This window comes from Diadema setosum, chromosome 17 (genome assembly GCF_964275005.1).
Source record: "Diadema setosum chromosome 17, eeDiaSeto1, whole genome shotgun sequence".
Classification (NCBI taxonomy): Eukaryota; Metazoa; Echinodermata; class Echinoidea; order Diadematoida; family Diadematidae; genus Diadema; species Diadema setosum.
Genome location: NC_092701.1, coordinates 34,365,955 through 34,388,000, shown reverse-complemented (window position 1 = coordinate 34,388,000; position 22,046 = coordinate 34,365,955). Strand labels below are relative to the sequence as shown.

The 22,046-nt window shown below is 40.6% G+C and overlaps 1 pseudogene; it reads left to right on the top strand.

Moving 5' to 3' along the window:
* Nucleotides 1–535: 535 nt before the first annotated feature.
* Nucleotides 536–21,561, top strand: LOC140240640 (sacsin-like; annotated as a pseudogene).
* The last annotated feature ends 485 nt before the right edge of the window (nucleotides 21,562–22,046 follow it).

The window sequence follows — 22,046 nt, the reverse complement described above, 5'->3', positions numbered from 1 at the left end:
ATTCTTTGCGTTCATAATCATATATTAATTGCTTTATGAGATATACATGGATTGAAAGATACACTTCTCTTCTTTCATTTGATGCACAACCCATTGTTCAAAATTCGTGCATGACTGAGTTAGAACAATACAGTAGTGCTACTAGATTTCCATTTGCACGAGCAAATGGCGACTTTGAATGAGTTTTTCAGACTTTTTCAGCAATCTTTTGCAAAAAAAAAATTAAATCATAGCCTTGATATCCATTCTTTTTCTTTTATAATGATACCTCACGCGTAAAAAAATGATCAACGCCTACTAGAGAAAAGTTAATTTGAAAATAAACAATGCATCCATTTTACCCAGATAGATAGATAGTAAATAAGGAGCCAGTTAGCTTTCCTGACACCTGCCAAACTTGGCAGATAACAATGGCCTTCATGCTTCAATGAATTTACACAAACGTGCTGAAGGGAGTGGGTAAAAAGGATTGTTACAGACGGTTCGGTTGTGAATAGGGTCGTAAATTAGCACATGATCATGAGCTTGCCTGACTATGCAGCTAACTACAGAGCAAAGGGTCTTCATCAGCGGAATGTTTCGGAAGGTGGGATGGGAGTAACGGACTAAAAAAACCTTCCGAGTCAACCCCCCCCCCCAAAAAAAAGACGACTTTCTGCCCTGCACTTGCACCTTTGAAATGTTAGAAGCGCAAGTTCAGTGATGAATAAAGTGATGTACCCTCTCTTTCTGCTTCACCTCCCCCTTCAAAAACCTTCAAAACCCTGTCATTGATGAAGGACTAACTACGCGTGAGGGAAATGTAGAGAGGAATGAAAATAGTGAAATAAGTTTGAGGTACACATTCATCAAAATGTGTATCATTGTTGTAGTGTTGATTTCCCATAGCCATTGGGCTGCGTGCAGCCTTGCAGCCTGAGAATACTCACGACATTAGTCTTCTACATAGCTTATTCTAAATAAATGACAACAAAGGGCTTTCCGTCTCATACAGCATTCTCAGTAAATACCTCCCCCCCCCCTCCGAACATGTTGATCGAAATCACAACAAATTCTACCTTGCATGCCAGGCCCGTCTTGGTTGATGGCATGTGTTAGCCTGAACTACAGCAAGAAGTCACTCACCATGTTCGTCACTGCCATAGTTGAGGGTCCTTACCGGAATTGTATCATGTTTTGCTTTTATATGTCAACATTTGCGTGTGGAATGTCTGTGACGTGACTGAGCAGAGCTTGCGCAGTTGCAACTCCAAACCATGTTCGACTTGACACTATAATCGACCCTTAATTAAGGCTACAGTCGATCAAAGAGTTTACTGAAAATTTAATCAAGAATTGATATATACATATATATATATATATATATATATATATATATATATATATATATTATATACATATATTTAATAGGAGAGTGATAGAATACTTGAAAAAGGTCAACAGAAACCGTGACATCAGTCGTAAATTCAATGTAAATTAGATGAGGTGAGATTTCATCGCCATCACCAGTTCCCAAATGAGCTTCACACAAACTTAGTTTGTTTCTCTTTCTAAAATGAAATTCGAGCAAATAGAAAATTAGTCGCAACCATATCTGCACATTAACCGAGGTGGTGTTGTCATCAACGCACGAAATACTATATTCATAGTCTGATTACAAAAAGATTCCCACCACATTTCAGATAAAAAGTTCAGTCAGCACAACAATCCTTTTTCCTATTCAAGTTATCATTGTTAGGTTAACGAAGCATGATAAAACAAAGCTAATTCACAAGTTCTTCGCAAGTTCTTCTCTTTACTATTTCATGACTAAGTCTTGTTTAAAAAGGAAATTTGGGTGTATTCAGTTTGAAGACTTGTGAAACCATGCGTTATCTCCCCAACTAATCAACAAAATGTTGTCATCGTATTCCTTGTATCAGTGATTTATGAAAACAATAGAATCCTAAGTATAGATACTTCATATTTTAGGTCCAATTTTGATGAAATCTCTGCATGGGAATCTGTATAATTCTACTCCTTAAGCGCATCTCTAAACCTCTATTTCATTGAATATTGCTCGCTGACCATGTCTACCGACAACAGTGGATTTTTTTTCCAGTAATAGGGAATACTCTCAGTAGGATCATCAAGCTTTAGCGAGGGACAATATCAATTGGTAGTAAATTTTGTTGAAAAACTGTGATGTGACTCAGTACAGTTTATGCAAACCTTTTAATAAATAGGCAAGGATTCATTCATTCATTCATTTTTCATTGCCAACAGAAATTGAATACATAGATTTCATCATAATACAAAATAAACTAAGGATAAGTTTACAGAAAAATTAGTATACGAAAGTATACGGAAATGTTGGAAATGGGGAGGAATGCTAAAAAGCTGAGCTTGTAGGGTGCATTCCCTCCACACGTAATACAAGAAATTATATGATCGATTGACTGATATACAATGAAAATGGATGAAACAATGAAACCAAGACAAAAAGACCTATAACTAACCTAACTAATCCGAAACAAAAACCCAGAACAAATCCCTATACACTAAGTCGGGACATGCCGGAAGAAAGAGAGGAAAGAAAGAAAGAAAGAGAGAGAGAGAGAGAGAGAGAGAGAGAGTGTGTGTGTGTGTGTGTGTGTGTGTGAGGGAGACAGACAAACTTATTACGTGGAGCGAAGACATAAAAAAAAAATAGAAGAAGACTATAACCAGACGAGAGGTAGTGGATGGATGGAGCCGCTTAGCTGTGATTTTAACAGAATATAAGGTTGGATTTTACACTTCTTTGCAACCAATAAAGGATCAAAACAATTTTTCAATTTCATGAAATTAATATACAAAACATTAATTTTCATAATGATGTTTTGATAAATTCTTGTAACTGTTCCAAATGTTTTTCCTCAGATTACTCTTAAAAGATCTTAAACTTGGGAATGCCCTTAAACTGTTAGAAATATTTAGGCCCAGCATTTAATGTAAATATAGATTGTGTAAACATACATGTAGTTCTAGTTAAAGGCAGATGGAACTTATCAGAGTGACAAGTCGGATATTTATGGCACGAGCGGTTTCTCGCAAACATACTGGTGAAAACAGTCGGTAACAAATTATTAGAGAGTTTATACATAAATTGGCCAAGAAAATAATAATAAATATCGGTTATCTATAAAATATTGTTTTCAGAAGATAAAACATCTGTGTGAGCTCTCCAAGATACATGACAAATTATTCGAAGAGCTTTTTTTCTGAAGACGTTACAGTTTGTCGAGATAGGTTGAATGTGTGTTCCCCCAAGCTATGATACCATAATTAAAATAAGGTAAAATTAAAGCAGAATATAACATTAAAACATTAAAAGGGATCACAAAGACAGTAGAAAAACAAAATGGATCGGAAGCACTGCTGATTGAGCAACCTGACAACCCTCTACATATGCATTGCGCAAGCCGACAGAGAGAGGAAATTGAGCAATGATTCAGCGTGTCTCTTCTTTCGCACATTAAACTCTCCCGTTTTTTTAAAGTTCTGTTAACGCCTCCGTTTATGATTCGAACATGTTCGAACAAGTTGATAAGCTATCCGTTAGTTGAAGGAAAGCGATCATTTTAAGTAAATTCCATGCAGTATCGCCCCGATGGCCAATTAGGTATGTGTTCGTGTTGGTGTCTTGATAACATGTCAAACCTATTTCCTCAGCTTTGCTTTTGCATGCCATTCTCAAAGAATAAGTTCTGTCAAAGCGCCAAAACATTTAAGAAAAAAAAAATTTGTAAAATTTGTGTACAAAGCAAAATATAGAGAGCTGTTCAACACTCACATAACACACAGATTTGCCAAGTTGTCTTATATTACTCTGTAAAATTTTACAATTTTAAAATGCTTGTATAGGCCCGATTTCCCCGACGTTTCAGTGATCTACTCCTCCGATTCTAATGTTTCCATATGACAGACATTGAAATCAGGATGGAATTTCCTTTTAACTTCTGTCATTAAAGTCGATTTGAACATGGTGTGTATTCACACCTTAACTGCTCATTGAACCTCGCAGGCGCATGCCCAGCAGTGTACAGTGCTCACAGTGTTCACAGCTCATATTCGGTGGCGTGAGCCTCCTGCGTAATCTGATTATTCTGCTCTTACATGCTCTTGCTGGGTGGACGCGATTTTCTCTCCATTTGTCTGCACGTAGGAGATCAAAGATTGGATCAACGTTGAGATTAGGAGCTAATGTCATTGACAGCAGGTTGTTTCGGCGCAAAGCAGCGGTTTTCCAAAACAATATTGTCAAATGCATCGAATTAGGAATAGGTAGGTTCACTCGTGAGCATCTTTCAGGGGCGAACTGCAAAGTCAGTCACAAAACTTCGGTAATATCTCCACAGTATAAATGCCTTAGTCCATCTTTGGAGTCACTTCATTGAAATGGCCCGCTAGCAACATCGTTATAGGGAGGGGTGGAACAATGATACCTACTATTTGATAGTTCGAAGGACCCTTCGAAAGAAGATGCATACTACTGAGAGAACAATATCACCTAGTCGTAAGTTTTGAATCAAAGCTGTCTATATTGTGTTATGACTCCTCTTATAGATTTCAACTTTTCCATGGATAAATGAAAACCACGTATAGACACTATCAGGGACACGGCATGGACAGCAGGACAGAGAGAGTCGCTTTCATACTTAGGAAGTTGCACAAACAATCAATCAGCTGGTCTCCTTTTTCGTAACTTGAACTCTACCGCTTTGAAACGTTCTGTCGACGACTTCAACCATGGTAAGTGCTTTAGCAGTTTTGTTTTTAAAGATCTGTTGCACTAGAAACCTTCATCGTATAAGTACTACAATCTGATGCCATGACAGCCATCATTTAATTTGTTCATGTAATTACCAGTGACGTTTTGTCTCGGGAAAGCTGTCGAGGTTTTTCCGGTTAACACCTTGGCGCATTTAAATAATATGTTGATGGATTGGATTAATGCAATTCTGTAGGATGATCAGTGAGATAAGTCGGCAAATATTAATATATGAATATAAATTGTTGTAATCATGTCTTATATATATATATATATATATATATATATATATATATATACATTTTTTTGAGGGGGAGGGGGTACAGTGCAAGGGTGAATGATTAAGAAGAAAATAATAATACCCCCGAGAAAATGAGAAAATGATAGGCTACTCATAACCGTCTGTAGGTATGATGTGGTTAATAGATATTATGATGCCAGTGAATTATTTCAATCTAATATTAAATGGATGATATAGTATTGGTTGAGATGAGGTTCGGGTTTTTAACTTTTTGCGAGATACCAAGAAACCATATGAAATACTACAGTGCATACAATTCTAAGGGAATTAAAAGTTTATTAGATGAAAATCGGTTTTGGAATGGCTGAGACATCCCCCCCCCCCAAAAAAAAAAGAAGAAGCAAAACAAAGCGATCCTAGGACCCACCTTTTGTTAGGATTCCTCTTTTTTTTTTTGGGGGGGGGGGGGATATTTCAGCCACCAAAATATGTTAGAAAGCTGAAGTTAGGTCTCAACCAAAACTATACGATTTCCTTAATAAAATGAGCTTCAAGGAAGGAAAATCATTATTTTTTTTTAAATTTCTGGATTTTGTTGATCATATCAAAACATTGTCCTTTTTCATAAGTCATATGGCATATGAAGTTTTGGCATCACAGAAATCAACATTCTTCTTCTCATTCAAAATGAGTAGATTACCATATAAGCGTTGAATAGTTTGTATTTTGAAAACTTCATGTCCTGATTTAAAAGGAGTTAACGATTATGATAACACAGGATTCAGCTATATTATTACCTTCTCAACATTCTTCCCTTTATTTGTTTGTTTGTTCGTTTAATTTTCGCCGATCAACTCAGGATCCCGACCTTGATGATTCTGACCGTAAGTAAACTGTCTAATTTCTTTGAATTGAAGTGATCGTATGTTTAAACGTTACGAGAAGTTTACAAGAAATCACACGCAAACACAAACAACAAGTCGCTATATCCCACAAGTTCAAAGGGACTTACCCGCGAGTATTCTTTCGGAATGTTTAAGGATTTCTCTCACTTATAACACCGAGGTACGAGCATATTCTTCATTTTTTTCTTTCTCTTTGATTCTAACCTTTCCATCACGTTTCTTCTAGATGCAAATTGAATTTCCTTTTCTCTCTCCCATTTTGCATTTTCATTGTGCTACTAAGAAAAAAGAATTCAAATTTTCTATAGTTGACAATTTGGCGGATTCAGAGGAATTCGTCTAACTGAGAGACGAATGATTATATTTCTGCCAATGCCTTGCACATAATACAATACTTTGTCTTATCACTTCATACCCGTACAAAAATGTAACATTTCAGCACTGCTATAGCGTCTTAGCGACTATTCTCTTCATTTCATTAACTTCATTTCATATATTTCATTTCCGACAAAGTATAGATTGCCCTTATTTGCATATAAAAAATGAGTACAATATGATCTTCATAGGGCCGCAGTATTATTTTTTGGGGGGTAATTTCTGATAGGCTTAATATTGCTTTTATGAGGAATTTGCATCTACTCGTCTTTTTGTCACTTTATTCTACAATTTATAAATTCCAACAAAATCTAATGAGTATATTACTTTTTGATTTGAACCTAAATAAAGACGTGCCAATAAATTGTGCTCTCAACACCAAGTACTCTCTCAAAATGCTCTCAACTCTATCTATGGCAATTCTACAAAAGACCAAAACAAAATTAACCAAAATATCATTACATAATGACTGTATCCAAAGTAGAAATAAATTGAATAAAATACCAGATCCTTTAATTACAACATTAGCAGTGACATAATTATTATAGTATAAATTTTGTGAAAATCCTGTCTTCTCATTGCATCCTCTGTGCTTTACTGAAACAATATTGATTAAACGTCAAACGAAAATGATTGTCGAAATTAAGTTGATTCAAGAAGAGAAGTCTGGTACGAATGAAATCTGTTCATCAGACATCAAAAGGATAGTATGAATTTAGCAGAAGTGACAAAATATTCATGGAGCATAATATTCATGCCAATCACTCTTTTGATTAAAAGCCATTCCCATATCTGTTCTTTGGAAATAATTTCTTCTTAGACCAATTTGGTATAACGGTACCTCCGCTCGTAACTTACCTGAAGAAGATTCTGCGAGATTACAGTGATGGTCAGATAATAAAGGTAAATGCTTTGACCCCGTATAACTATATTTTGCACGTTTCTGATATCCGTATGATAATATGTGCAGTACTTTGTATATTCATAACCTCTGACGGAGTAGCTGTGGAATGTTACACGGAGAGAGATATGACAAGTGTATTTCAGGTTCTTCTTCAAGCAAATCGATTTGGAAAATTAAAAGTTCAAGGAAAGTATCAATGGAGAGAACATGTAACAATCCTTTAGTCTCTTCTGTCAATCAGCAAAATAATATGTTATCAAAATGTACTCTTTTTAGATCAAGTGGTGAATAATTGGTAAATGAAATAATTAAATCCGTTTTCCATGTCCTAAATTTGGACCCTTCCCAGCGCTTAGATCAAGTTTGGATTATCATGTTTTACCAACGATGCCCTCTTCAAACAGCTTAGTAGGTAACTGGCAGTGCTGAGTTAATGATATAACAACAGGGTCCATTTCAATAGATTAAGAAGACTTACAGTGCATACCCAGGCATATACACGTATAGTAATTATTCTCATTTTTTTTTTTTGGTCATTCAGGAGATCAAGCGCGTATTTAATATGTTAAGGGCCAAGACGCAGTGTGCAACGTATATTCCAGAGGTTCAAAAATGAAACATTTTGGCTCTGTAAAATAAGAGATCAACGTGTATCGATGCGTTTCATTAGACTATACACTAGACTTGACTTCTTTTTTTTTTCACCACGAGGAGCAACATATTGAGTGCGATGATACACTGCAAAAAGTCCGGTGTTGAATATGAAACATCGAGCTGATGGTAAATTTCCGGTGTTCATTTGTAGTGTTAGATTAACACCTCCGGGTGTCACTTCAAAATATAAATTTGTTTGTTGAATAGTTTCTTAGTTACTGTTCTTTTGTTGATTTTGAACTAAAAAAAAGGTGTGAACACTTTTACACCACAGTAACACCAGTTGGTGTGGTCTCCTGTTGAAGCTGGGCGGGTGTTATACCATTGACATTAACACCAGCAATATCAAATCAACACCATGTGGCGTCATTGTTGAATTAACATCAGCGAAGTGTCAAAAATATCACCAGCTGCAGTGTCAAATGAACACCACCAAGTGCCAGGTGAACACTTTTCAACACCATCACAACATACTTTCTACACCTGTGGGTGTGGTCCTCTGTTGACTCTTGATCGGTGCTAGAGTTAACACCCCTGGCTTTAAATCTAAAGCGATGTTTTTACAGTGTATACTCTTTGAATTCCATGCTTTTGAAGGAGGATCGTTACTTGGGTATACTTTTTTTTTTTGCCTTTACAAGGAAATTCTCCAAAATGCTGAAGACGCTGGAGCAGAGAAGGTTAAATTTCTCTACGATGTCAGACAGTATGGTACACAAACGCTATTCAGTGAATCCCTGGCACCGTACCAGGGCCCCGCCTTGTACTCCTATAACAGTGCCAAATTCAAGCAAAAGGACTGGGAGGGAATACAGAAGCCAGCACGCAGCAACAAAGAGGAAGACCCTCTCAAGGTCGGCAGATTTGGCATCGGTTTCAACTCCGTGTACCACATTACAGGTAATGCTTGTTCTGTTAATTTGTTATGGAATAAACATTATGTATGTTGTAGATAATGGCGCATTGTTTCATTGAGATGACAGATTCAGCGACATTCGCTTCCTGTAAAAAATCAAGCTTAAGCACATATCATGATAACGGTTGTATCAAGAGCAAAAGTAATTTTTAACTCTCGAACAATCTGTAACGAGAGGAAAATGTGCGATTGGAAAAGAAAGGAAAGACAAAACAATCTACTAACAGCAGATTTAAACAACTGATAATGAAGCATTATATATGCATATGATAATAGCAATGATTGCAATAATCACAAATAGGAATATTTGATATGTCTTTCGGGTAATGGCAACTGTAAGTGGTAAAATTTCAGTCATAGTGATAATGACTTATTTAATGTGTGCGTCCTTAGCATATTTTTTCTTTATCATGCAGTAGAATCGACCGAAGAATGCCCAATATATCATATGATACTCTAAAGAGCATACTAAACTTTGCTGTTAATAAGCCTGTGCATAATGTTTTATGGGAGCTTTCATTTACTTTGCAGACCTACCGAGCATCATGAGTGATCACAGTGTAGCCTTCTTAGATCCACTGGAGAGCCATTTCAGGATTCACGGACGTCCTCAGACCGGATTTCGGTTTAACCTTCAAAACTCAAAAGATCAACAAATATTTCATGCTTGCGAGGACCAGTTCCAACCATATCGAGGCCTTTTCGATGATGTAGAAGACGGGATCAGTGCTGGATATTTCGATGGGACATTGTTTAGATTCCCGCTCCGCACAACTGAAAGTGATCTCTGCAGCAAACTATACACAAATGAAAAAAAGATGGATGATCTCCTTGACGCTTTCCTCGTCGACGCGGATGTAGTGATGCTCTTCTTACGTTCGTTGAGAGAAGTTGAAGTTTTAAAGCGAACGGCTGAACAGGATTCCCGTCTCATCGCCAGTGTGAAAGCAACTGTGACGTCTCATGAGGAGCTATCGATTGAACAAGATCAATTCACACTACAATTGAAGGAGTATTGCTCCAAAGGTGTAACTGATCGAGAAGATCTTCACATATCGCGGGATGTTACAATAAGTTCTGAAAACTTGGAAGGTTCACAGACTTCTCGTTGGATTGTGTGCCACCATATCGCAGGTGCCTCTATGAGTTCACAGCTTTCTACTATGGCAGCTGAGCAAAAATTTCTGCCATGGACGGGTATTGCCGCTCCTATCAATACCACAGAAGATGACAGATATTCAGGAAGGGTGTTTTGTTTCCTACCACTTCCACCGGGAGAAGAAAGCCGCACTGGATTACCAGTCCATCTGCATGGGTTCTTTGGACTTCAGAGTGACCGCCGGGCAATCAAGTGGCCTGGTCCAGACCAGACGGACGTCCCCGCGAAATGGAACGAATTGCTTGTGAGAGAACTTATTCCATCCCTATACGTGAAAGCGATAACGACTGCCATTGAGAAAAAAGACATCAGCGTGGAGAGCATCTACCGCACATGGCCTGATGAGCCATACGTTCTTGAGAAGTGGAAGATTATTCTAGAACCTTTCTTCAATGCACTGTTTGAAGAACGTGTCATACACAGTGAGAACAATGGATGGCTGAGAGTTGAAGATGTCATCTTAAAGGATTTGTCCGTGGGAAGAGACATGGAAACGGTAGTATTGAAATGCCTACGTATAGCTAATCACCAGTACGCGTCACTCCCCGAGTTCTGCATGAAGTGCATTATGAAATACTTTAAAGGAAATGTCATCACAACAACCCCGTCGGTCCTTCGACGCTGCATCCGCCACAATGAAGCTGTTCTCGAAGATCTCGACAGTCATGAGAAGCTTTTGCTTCTCGAGTATATCATGTCCGACAGATATTTCTCTGAGCTCACCGCATTGCCATTACTCCCTCTCGATGACGGCAGTTTCGTCCCATTTGAAGATTCCGACGCAAAAGTCTACATTCCAACTGCTCAATTTCCTCGCGCTCTCATTCCTGGGGAATATCAGTCTTTCATCCGAAGATCAGAATCACAGCCACTTCAAAATATCCTCATCGAAGTCAGTAAGTAGGCCTATAATCCCTCTCGTCCATTTTCACTCTGCTAAAAATGTATTTACATAACATGTTTCCGAAGGAAAAGTAAGAAATGCAGACACTGCTCTGATTGCGATCTAACGCAATGATATTCACAAATACGTATCGGTACACATATCAGTGTAAATATATAGATATACATAAACATGGTCAATTTTGTGTGAATTACCTGTGCCCAGGGATACCTTACAGCTAATCTTTTTACTGTCTGATACATCCCTTCTTAGGGATTTATCGTCTTCTTAGACTTTGAATGCTGAATGTGACTTTTTTCAAGGAGACATCATTATAGTCTAAATATGTATGAATGACAGCTGACCGTCACTAATTGAAGGAGATTACTATGTTTGTTCGTTTTTCTATTTTCCTTTATTTAACAGCTACAACTGGTCAATTTCAGCTGGAGGTTTTGACCCTGGAGGCAGTTGCTGCTCTTCTTAAAAGAGGTTTGCAGAACTGGGAGAACAGAACGGTCCTGTGGCAGCCGGGAATTGGCAACCACCCTCCCGCTGCCTGGTTGAAAACAATCTGGAATATGTTGTACACGGAGAGTAGAGACATTCTGTCCCTTTTTGAAGGGATACCTCTCATCCCACTTCCCCATGGAAATGCTTCTGAAGTTGCTCTCAAGCCACTTTCCAAAGTATCTACTTTGATTGTCAGAAATAACGGAAAGTTGACTCTGGATAAACATCTTGAAGAGGTCCTCGTCAAACTTGGCATAGACACACTGGACTGTACAGATTACGTCATCCGACACCCGTCAACACTATCTCAGGGATATATTCATTTACCGGTTCCTGATGGGATACTGAGAGCAACGTTGAACACAGACCATGCTTCTCTTGCCAACAAGTTGCGCGACCTCAAGGATAGGGAACGTGAGCTTTTCATTGAGTGTATCGGAAACGCTACAATCAATTTCTTAGTTCATAATATATTGCAGTCTCTTCCACTCTTCAAGACTTTTCAGGGCTCTGGTGTATCATATTCATCGATAGTGAGTGCAAGGGAATCAATTGGTTACATTGACACTTCTGAGAATGAATCTGGAAAGCTCCCTCACCCAGTCAAGTTGCAAAGACCTGTCATTATGGCACAACACAGTTCAAAACCTCTCATGGGAAAACTGAAAATAGTACCTATGTCAAATTTCAATGTGATCATGCATGTTGTACGAGAAATTGATGAAGGTGATTTGTATAACCAATCTGAGGTTCGAAGTGTTATATTATGGCTCCTCCGTCACTGGGATGAAATCAAACGTGAATGTGAATCAAGCAAGTATGTGCTTCAAAGGCTGAAGGTTGTTCCTACTGACGGTCTCAGTTCAACAATGAAATCACCTTCTGAACTGCTTGACGTGCGGGATCCAACACTTCAAGAGCTCTTTGTGGGTAAGGGATTCTTTCCAGTTCAACCGTTCACGGGTCCAGAAGTTCTTTCAGCTCTGGGCCAACTTGGCATGCGAGCCCAGGATAGGGTAACTGCAGACGAGGCAATCATATGTCTCGACATCGTCTCTGAGTCCAACACTGCTGATTTCGCTCTCTGCTTCCTGAAGTTCCTTGCCAACAATCGACATCTTATGACTAGCTATTCGTCGCGAACCTCTTGCACTGTTGGAGCATACATGAAGAATAAACACTGCATCCCTTACGCGCAAATTCAGCCCTCATTCTATCCCGCACAGCTCCAGTGGTACCACATTCCATCTTCATGCCTTTCCACTCCAAATGAGACCCTCCTACTATCAAGAGAGAATTCCATGCTATGTGGCTCAGTACTTCCACTCGCCGCAGCGGGCAACAAACTCCTCCCAGTATTCAGTGATCTTCAAATGGCTTCTAAGAAACCAACTTTACAAATTGTGATTGTCCAGCTGAGGGAATGTGTCCAACTCACTCAAGAGTGCCGTGAAGCAGATGTCATAGAACTTGCACCAACGGTAAAAATCATATATGATTTCCTCTTGAATGAATGGCGTGAACAAGGAGATAGTGTGGTAGATGAATTGAAAGCCATTGGTCCTGTAATATGGAACGGTGAAGGGTTTTCAAACCCAAGACAAATGTGTGTTAACGAGCTTCCGTTTGATTTATCGCCATACATGACACAAATTCCTCCTGCCATGCGTAAATTTGCTGAACTTTTTCGCGCTGTTGGAGTGATATTGACAGTGAAAACCGATGCGGAATCAATGATCGACATTATGCATGAAGTGAAGGCATCATGTGACCAATCAAGAGGACAGGACACCGCCTTTCATGCAAAGCAACTTCGTCTTGTAATGCAAATCCTGAAACAGCTCCAAACAATTGGAAAACTGCCACAACATTTGCAAGATCGTATACTGGTCCCAACAGAAGGTAAAGGATGTCATTTGATACCAGTAGCGGAGAGCGCATTTGTTGATAAACCTTGGCTAAAATCAGACGTCAATGATGAGCAATCTGAAGAGGGAGAAATGTTCACTTTTGTCAGTCCTCTTGTAACAGCGGACCTTGCTGACTTTTTGCACGTCCCTCCACTAAGTCGTTTGCTCGTTGATGCTGACGATCTAGATGGAATAACCCCCCTGGGCCAGACGGAACCTCTGACTGTTCGGATCAGTAACATTCTGAAGAATACATATGAAGACTCGGCTATTTTCAAAGAAATGATACAGAATGCTGAGGATGCTGGCGCCACAGAGGTTCGATTTCTGGTTGACATGAGAAAAAACATCGACGCTATGGAAAAACTCTTTGATGAAGGGATGAAGTCATGTCAAGGTCCTGCCCTGTGGATCTTCAATGATGCTGTATTCACAGACGAAGATTTCACAAATATTCTCCGTCTTGGTTGCCGAACGAAGGAGAAGAATCCAGAAAAGATTGGAAGGTTTGGAATAGGTTTTAACTCAGTGTATAACCTGACGGATGTGCCTTGCTTTGTGAGTAGGCAGTTTATTCAGTACTTCGATCCCCAAACAACTCACCTAGGTAACATCCTTCGAGATAAATCTCAACCCGGCCTGAGAGTGAATCTCCAACGCACTAGGCAACTGCGGAGATTTTCAGATCAGTTCCTGCCTTTCAATGGGGTATTTGGCTTTCAGACTGCAGAGCCGTTCCACTACCACGGGACACTCTTCAGGCTTCCGTTACGGAGTGAGGAAGCAGCACGAAAAAGTGAGCTTAGCAGGGAAAGTTATGACGACATTAGACTTAGAGAGCTGTTGCTTAAGATGTGGGAATCGTGTGGAAGCGTACTTATTTTCACAAGGGCAGTCATGAAAGTTTCGATATATTACCTCTCAGCGGAGACGACTGATGCTTCAAGGGCTGTACTGCTTTTCAGCACAGAAAAACATGTATGCGGGAACACCGTCAAGGATAACATATCATTTAGTACAGACTCAATTTCACAGGAAATGACTCAATCAGGCACAGACTATTTTCAAATGGAGACAACGATGTTAAAGACCACATTCACTTCGATCAGGGCTACGTGTGATGGATCGGAAGCAACAAAGAGGATGGCAGCAGAGGAGTCTGAAATGGGACTCTCTCCAAAGGGAGAAGTTGCAATGGCCCTTCTGGACTCACGTCCCTCCGAAATTCAGGGAGAGGTGTACTGCTACCTACCATTGTCCATACAAAGTATGTTGCCTGCACATGTCAATGGAGCTTTCGCTGTGACTGACAATAGACAACACCTCTATAAACCAACGACTGAAGGTACGGAGATACGTGCCAAATGGAACCACTTTCTGCTAGCAGAAGTTGTATGCAGAGCCTACATATACTTGTTATCTGATGAAAACTTTGTCAAAGTATTTACAGACAAGTATGCCTCGGTATCATATGATTCCCTGTGGCCCAATGTTGAAATGATGCCAAGGGATGGAGACTGTTCGGCATTATTTGATGCATTCTATCAGGAAGTAGTACATGGATCGCCGCAACCCGCGCTTTTCTGGAAAGATGGAAGGACTCTGCAATTCAACGACCTTGTGTTTTTGAGTCCAGAACTTCAAGAGGAAGATAGCATAAAGGCTGTGACAACTACCATTTTAGAAGCCTTTCTCCATACCGTTACAGTCGTCGAAGTCAGCGACAAAACACGGCGTGCTTTCATACGCTCGGGGCTTAACTGTGAGCTACTGAAAAGAACGTATGATCATGAGAGGTTTTTTGACGAAATTTTCTTACCGCAACTCTTCCGCGTACCAGATGAACACAGAAACACCATACTACTGTTTGCTCTCAACTCTAGGAAATACAATCTGCACCTGAAATTGAAAGACATTCAATGCATGCCCGTGTCAGGAGGAAAACCTTTGCTACGGACACCGAAAGATCTCGTACATCCGACACGCAAAGCAGCTAAGCTCTTTTCGGAAGCAGATTGTGTCTTTCCTCAGAAAGAATTCACATCCACTCAAACCTTAGCCGCTCTTGAAGAGCTTGGAATGACAACTGATTGTATTTCTGCAGAGAGATTCCTGACACAATGTGAATCAGTAGCACGTTTGTGCGCAGAGAAAGACGGCAATGCATTGCGGAGATCTCAGGAATTAATTATGTATCTGTCAGAGATGCTGTCCAAAGATGTATGGGGAAATAATAGTTTCCCCACGAAACGACTGATCACAATAGCCTTTTTACCCGTTGTCTCAGATGGCAGCACCAAGTTTCCTTTCCTTCCATGGAAATCGTTTGATAGCTACGTGCCTGCCAACAGCAGTTACTGTCTTCTGCAAAGAAATCTTGTAAGTAGTGTATCCCCAGTCCTTCAAGATTGTGATGCTTGGCGAATGCCAAGTAATGTGTCTTGTTTCCTTGGAATTGATAAGAGGAAACCGACACTTCAAGAAGTCTTTAGTCAACTACAGAACATTCGCAGTCACGTTGAGAATGGAAATGTTTCACATGACACTATCATCACTTGTGGCGAAATCTACAAGTATTTGAACGAAGAATGTAGGCGAAACCCACAGAAAAAACTCATGACATTACTCAAACAAGATAAATGGATTCTGATCAACAAACTATTTGTGTCCCCCTTGAGAGTTGCAAAATCAGTCACTCATTTCCTTGAACCATATTTGTTTAAGCTTCCTCCAGAGTTAGTTCCTTTCTCCAACCTTGTTCAAATCGCGGGAATTCAGAACACTTTCAAGGCTAGTGACTACGAAAAAGCGCTTCAGGAAATCTACACTTGCAGTGAAGGTAAACCGTTACGAGCCTCTGAAGTTGCTGTAGTGCTGTCCATAGCAAGTCTTCTTGGAAAAGCCTGTATTGCTCCAAATGTCCCCGTGTCTTATCTCCCAGATGTCTCAAATGTGATGAGGCCATCAACAGATCTGTGCTACGTCGATGTTGACTGGATAAATGATGAAGACGGGCAATTTCATTGCTGTCACAAGAGCATCAGTGTTTTTTTGGCAAGGCGGTTAAATATCAGAGACGTCCGCCAGCAAATACTAGAGCCACATGCAGAAAATCTACCCGGTGAAGAATTTGGTCAACGCGTAAACTTGACACCCCGGATCAAGCGCATTCTCGAGTCGTACTCGGGGAAGGAAGCGGTTCTCAAGGAACTGCTTCAAAATGCGGATGATGCCGGTGCAACTGAAATCCATGTTTTGTACGACCCCCGTAGTCATGGAAATAAGGTTTTCTCAGACAATATGGAGCCTCTGCAAGGTCCCGCACTTTGTGTTTTCAACAATCGGTCATTTTCTCGCAAAGATATCAAGGGAATACAAGACCTTGGCGAAGGAAGCAAACGAAATGAAATGAACAAGATTGGTCGCTTTGGAGTTGGCTTCAATACTGTTTATCATCTCACTGATTGTCCAAGCTTCATAACTGACGGGGGAAAGCTGTGCGTGTTTGATCCACTGCTTACCTACGTTCCAGGAGCATCGCCCTATAGCCCAGGTCGCGTGTATAACATAACGGACAAAATGCGTCAAACGTACACAGATGTTTTTCCATGTTATCTGGAAGACAAAATTGCTGAAACGCACGATCATTATACAGTTTTCCGCTTTCCTCTCAGAACTGAAGCATCTGAAATCAGTAACGAAGTCTGGAGAGAGGACAAGATAAAAAAACTGCTGAAAGAATTTGAAGACACAGCATCAGAGAGTCTTCTCTTTCTACGAAATGTCAAAATGATCAAACTATCAGAGGTCACGACAGAAGGTCTTCTAACATCTACAAGAACAGTTTACTTGAAAATTACACCATCTGAAGAGAAAAAGAGGAAGGATTTCTACGCTCGTGTATCTGAATATATCAAAGGGGCCACTACAGGGCAGGATGTTACGAAGTTGATGCCTGCGTGCTACGAAGTTCATCTGCATGGCATGACAGAGATGGAACGTTGGCTGATATGTCAACATCTCGGATGTAGTGAAGGTGGTAAAATAGATGAAAACTCTGTGCGATGTAAACTTCTACCTGTCGGAGGGGTTGCTGCTCGTTTGTCTGGCGGAAGATTGAGAGGGAAAGCATACTGTTTCCTGCCTCTTCCTATTGACACGGAATTACCAGTCCATGTTCATGGTTACTTTGCTCTGGATCACGAGAGCAGAAGACATCTATGGCAAAGTACAAATGATGATTTTCAAACCACATGGAATCAGCAGCTCTTTGAGCACGTTATTGTACCCTGTTACATAAAACTCCTGTCGGGGATCCGTGACTCTTTCACTAAGCAACATAAGTGGTTCATGCCTATCTCACATGAGAGGTCAGGAGATGTGCTCAAGATATTAGATGTCTATCACGGTTTCTTCCCACTTTGTGGAAGTGACAGGTATTGGAAGAATCTCGTTAGCAGCATCTACGAAGCGATTGTTCGCACGAGGTGCATGCTTTTCCCCGTTCTCGAGCCAAGTGATGAGAACAACTTCCTTCTGACGTGGAAGACACCAGTCTCATCCGTCGTTTTTCAACCGCACAGAAATAAGTCTGAGCTTGGATTCTTCAGCAGACTAAGTGGGGAAAAGGAGCAAGTCATTCTGAAGGAGATTCTTCGGAGGACCGGATTTCCCATCATTGAGTCTCCTGGATTGGTTGTTGCGAAAGTTATTAAGGCATCAGCAACATGCGTCGAAAGCAGCACCTCGTTTGAAGTTCTTGAAGTGACGCCGTCAGCTGTTGTAACTTACCTAAGAGGAAACAATCGACTTAGCTCTCAACTTCCTATTTCAATTTCACAATCAGTGCTCCAAGACAAAGAACATTTAGCTGTACTCATCGAGTATTGCAAATCAGAGCGTCATCTTGAACTGCATGGACTTCCACTGCTACTCACTCAGGATGGTGTGCTGAGGTTGTTTTCCGAATGGCAACCTGTCTCTAAGTCACCCTATGCCTACCTCTTCCCCAAACATTCGATGAGTTTTCTTCACGCACACTTTCTCTACAAATTACCAGCAAACCAAAGTGTATTTCAGGACCTCAATATCCTTGCTATTGCTGAGATGGTAAGCGTGAATGCCCCTTTCTTAAAGATCCCATTAGACGATTACTTGTCTTTTGATGGCAGACTAACAGTGGAATGGTTGAAGCACCTGTGGGATCTATTAGAGTATCAGTACACATCTGCAAAGAAAACTGACTTGTTCATCAAAGGAATTACGCAAAAGTTTTGGGACTGTGCAATTATGCCTGCAGTTCCACTTTTGTCACACAGCCAATTCTCGGGAAGTCATGAATTCTGCTTGGTGCCTCTCAGGATTTCTTTCACTGTCTTTCTCACTAGCACACATATGACCTCATCCCTTTCTTCAGCGCTGCAAACGTTAGGTATACTCAAGATTGCAAGTGACTTTGCTTCACGGTCCTTAATTAGCAGGATAGCCTGTGACATTAATTCTGAAGACAAGATCTCCAAACTCCTTGAGTACTTACTTTCTGAAGACGTTCTAGCTCGTTTCAAAAACCTGACCAAGACTCAGCATGATGAAATACTAAGTTTCTTTCAGGGTAGATGCCAATATTGGGACTGGGACTGGAACTACCAGGATATCAAACGCTTGCCCTGCTTTGAGACTATTGGCGGTGAACATGTAAGCATCGCGAACTTAACATCTGTCTTCGTCCTACCACCAATGATTCCATCATGCGAACAAGATGCGTGGATAGACTGCTGCCCTGCAGTATTTCTGAAGCCAAGGAAGGTGTTTGCGCATCTTTGCGAGGGACTTGGTTTGTCGAAAGGTAATTTATTTGAGATCTATGCCAAGTTCATCTTACCATGTTTTTGGAACATGACACTAGAGGGTCGCCTTGAACACCTACTGACCATTAAGGCTGCACTCTCATCGGACGACAGAAGGAGGAAATATGAAATTGATTATCTACAGTTGAGAACGCTTGCTCTCATTCCTGGAGAAGATGGAGTGCTCTATACGGCATCACACTTCTTTGATCCTGAGCTCGAGGTGTTCAGTCTGATGAAGGCAAGGGTTGACTTCCCACCCGATACGATACGTCAAAGATTGGGTCTAAAATTTCTGAGAGAAATGGGACTGCAGACTAAAGTGACAAAGTCAATGTTCCTAACATTTGCAAGGCAAATTGAAGGAGACAGTAACGCGAAGGTGTTATCACAAAGCCTGGTTAGATGTCTGCAAAATTACTGTCACCTTCACGAAGACGATCATTTCTTAGAACAAGTGGGAAGGATTCGATTCCTTGTCAGGAGAAAGCTCGGCCAAGAACTTGAATCCATGCATCCACCAGCATCAGACGGACATTGTTGCATTATGTACTCAGGGTCAATGATAAAGAATGAGGAGCTGGTATGGACAGTGCTGCCCATGTTACCGGGTTATGCTGCCATCAGGACAGAGTGTTTCAAATGCGGCGTGATGGACATTCCGTCTACACTAGGTATGATCACGAACCCGAAGCTGTCAACAGTTTTAAAGCACACGTCTATCTTGTGTAAGAGTCTCAAGCAAAACGAGAGAATTAATCACCACGGAAGCGTGAGCAGCATCATGCAAAAGATTTTGACATTTTTGGCTAATCAGTGCGAGCACGATATGCTTTGCAAACCGCAGAGTAAATGTCCTCACTGTAACCTCATTGAGGAGAAACTCGGCGATGGAAACGTTCCTCTCATTCTAGTCAAGTTCGAAAGTGCGTATGTTCTTGTAGAAGCGAAACAGATTTCCCGGACAGTGACGCGTAATCTGTCTCCATACCTGTACCAGCTTCCTGACAAATGGGGCCCCTTCTTTTGGTTATTACGGATTCTTGGAGCAACTGATAAACCATCCATAGCCCAGTATGCGTTTATCCTCAACAAACTTTTCAACATTGGAGAGGGATCAGTTCAACCGAACGTTGTACGTTTAGTTGGTGAAGCCAGTCGGGGACTTTACAAAGAAATCCATGAATCAGATGGTCTCTCGGTTATAAGACAATTGGAAAACACTACTACGTTGTACTTGCCATCAACACAACACGGCCTGAAGGAGTCTCACACCCTCTTTTTCAATGACGCTGAACACTTGAATGACCGCATTCCTAAGAGTGAACTACTGATACTTCAGGTATTTCATGACCAAAAAGCCATCATGAAAGACGTCATTGATAAGCTGCCAAAAAAATTTCAACCGAAATCACTGAGTGAAAGTGTAAAAGAAGTATTGGATTTAGCTGATATCACTCAAGGTAGGTGTCTACTAGCTCAGGGCGGACGTTGTGACCTCGAACGGCGTCTTGACGCTGTCTTGCATTCAGAAGAACTTTTCATCGCAATCGTCAGCATAGTGAAGCACTACAGTAATAGGGATATGAGTGAAAAGGAAAGGAGATCCATGAGAAAATGCTTGAGTCTTTTGAAAGTTTGCTGCATGCAGAGAGTTCAAGTAATCCTTCAGGTCGATGGAAAAAACATCGCCAACAGCTTTAGGAGGATACCTGCATTTGTAAGGGACACACGTCAGCTGTACGTGGTGCACACCGATGAACCAAGGACAAGGATACTATTTAGAGTAGCCAGATGTGTTAACCGTGTCTTAGGAAATATGGTTGAAGGTGAAGGACTGGCTGTGCTTCTAGTAGCTACGTCTGTGAAATCTCCTTCAGAAATTTTGTCCGTATTGTCTGAAGATGGGATAGAACGAATAACCGGAGAGCGTGATGACTCTGACATTCGTTTCATGGATTCATCCCCGGATAGCATCGCAGAAGCAAAAAGGCTTGTTACTGAAGAGGTAAAGGAAGTTTTACAGTTGCCGCAAGAAGAAAAATCAAGGGCAATCAATCGCCTGATGTTGAGATGGCATCCCGACAAGCACCCAGAAGGGCTAAGTGAGCTGTTCAATGAGGCCTTCAAACATCTGACATTAGAATTGGGAAGATTATCCTAGAAGGATATCCCCCGTTTCGATAACATCTTCAGAAGGGTTAATCAGAGGGCATATAAAGATGATTGTTGACGATTCGGCATCAACGGTGGACAGATAATACGCGGATAGTTCTTGGAGATCAGGCACAGAGTCCAGGAACTGGCCATCCATTTTCGCGAAACATTCTCAAGCTCATAATTATCCCAGAGCCCGTCCATGGCTACATCAGGCATAAGGGGACTTAAAGGCTGATAAACATGAAATTGATCCAGACGACAGCGAAACCTTCCTTTCAGTTATTTACTTTCAAGTGCCTTTAAACTGTTGAAAGTGAAGTCATGGCTGCACATTAGCTTTGTACGGAGACTCCTCTGGTATCCACAATATCCTATTCTAAATAATTATGGCGCATAGTGGATTGTTCTAGAATCAGGTATCCACACGACTGCGCTTTCTCTCAAGTAAAAGAAAGTAGTATTTGTAAGTCGTGAAATTTCAGCACATGAGGGCCATTCTAAATGGTCGTTGTACTTAGCGGAACACCTTTCTAGTGTACCGTGTCATGAGATATCTATCGTTTACATTGATTACATTACAGTGTGTTCACCCTCTCTGTGAAAGGGACTTTGAAATGTGTATATAGTAGGGATTTCTGTGCATCCTCACGTTTCTAGTCATGGTGCTAGTAGCCGTAATGACTGAGTAACATCTTGCCTTATTTTACAAACTGTGGTTTTGATTGATATAAAGAAACTTTATCTCGTGCAGTTCGTTTGTCTATGGACAATGAGGTATTCTACATTTA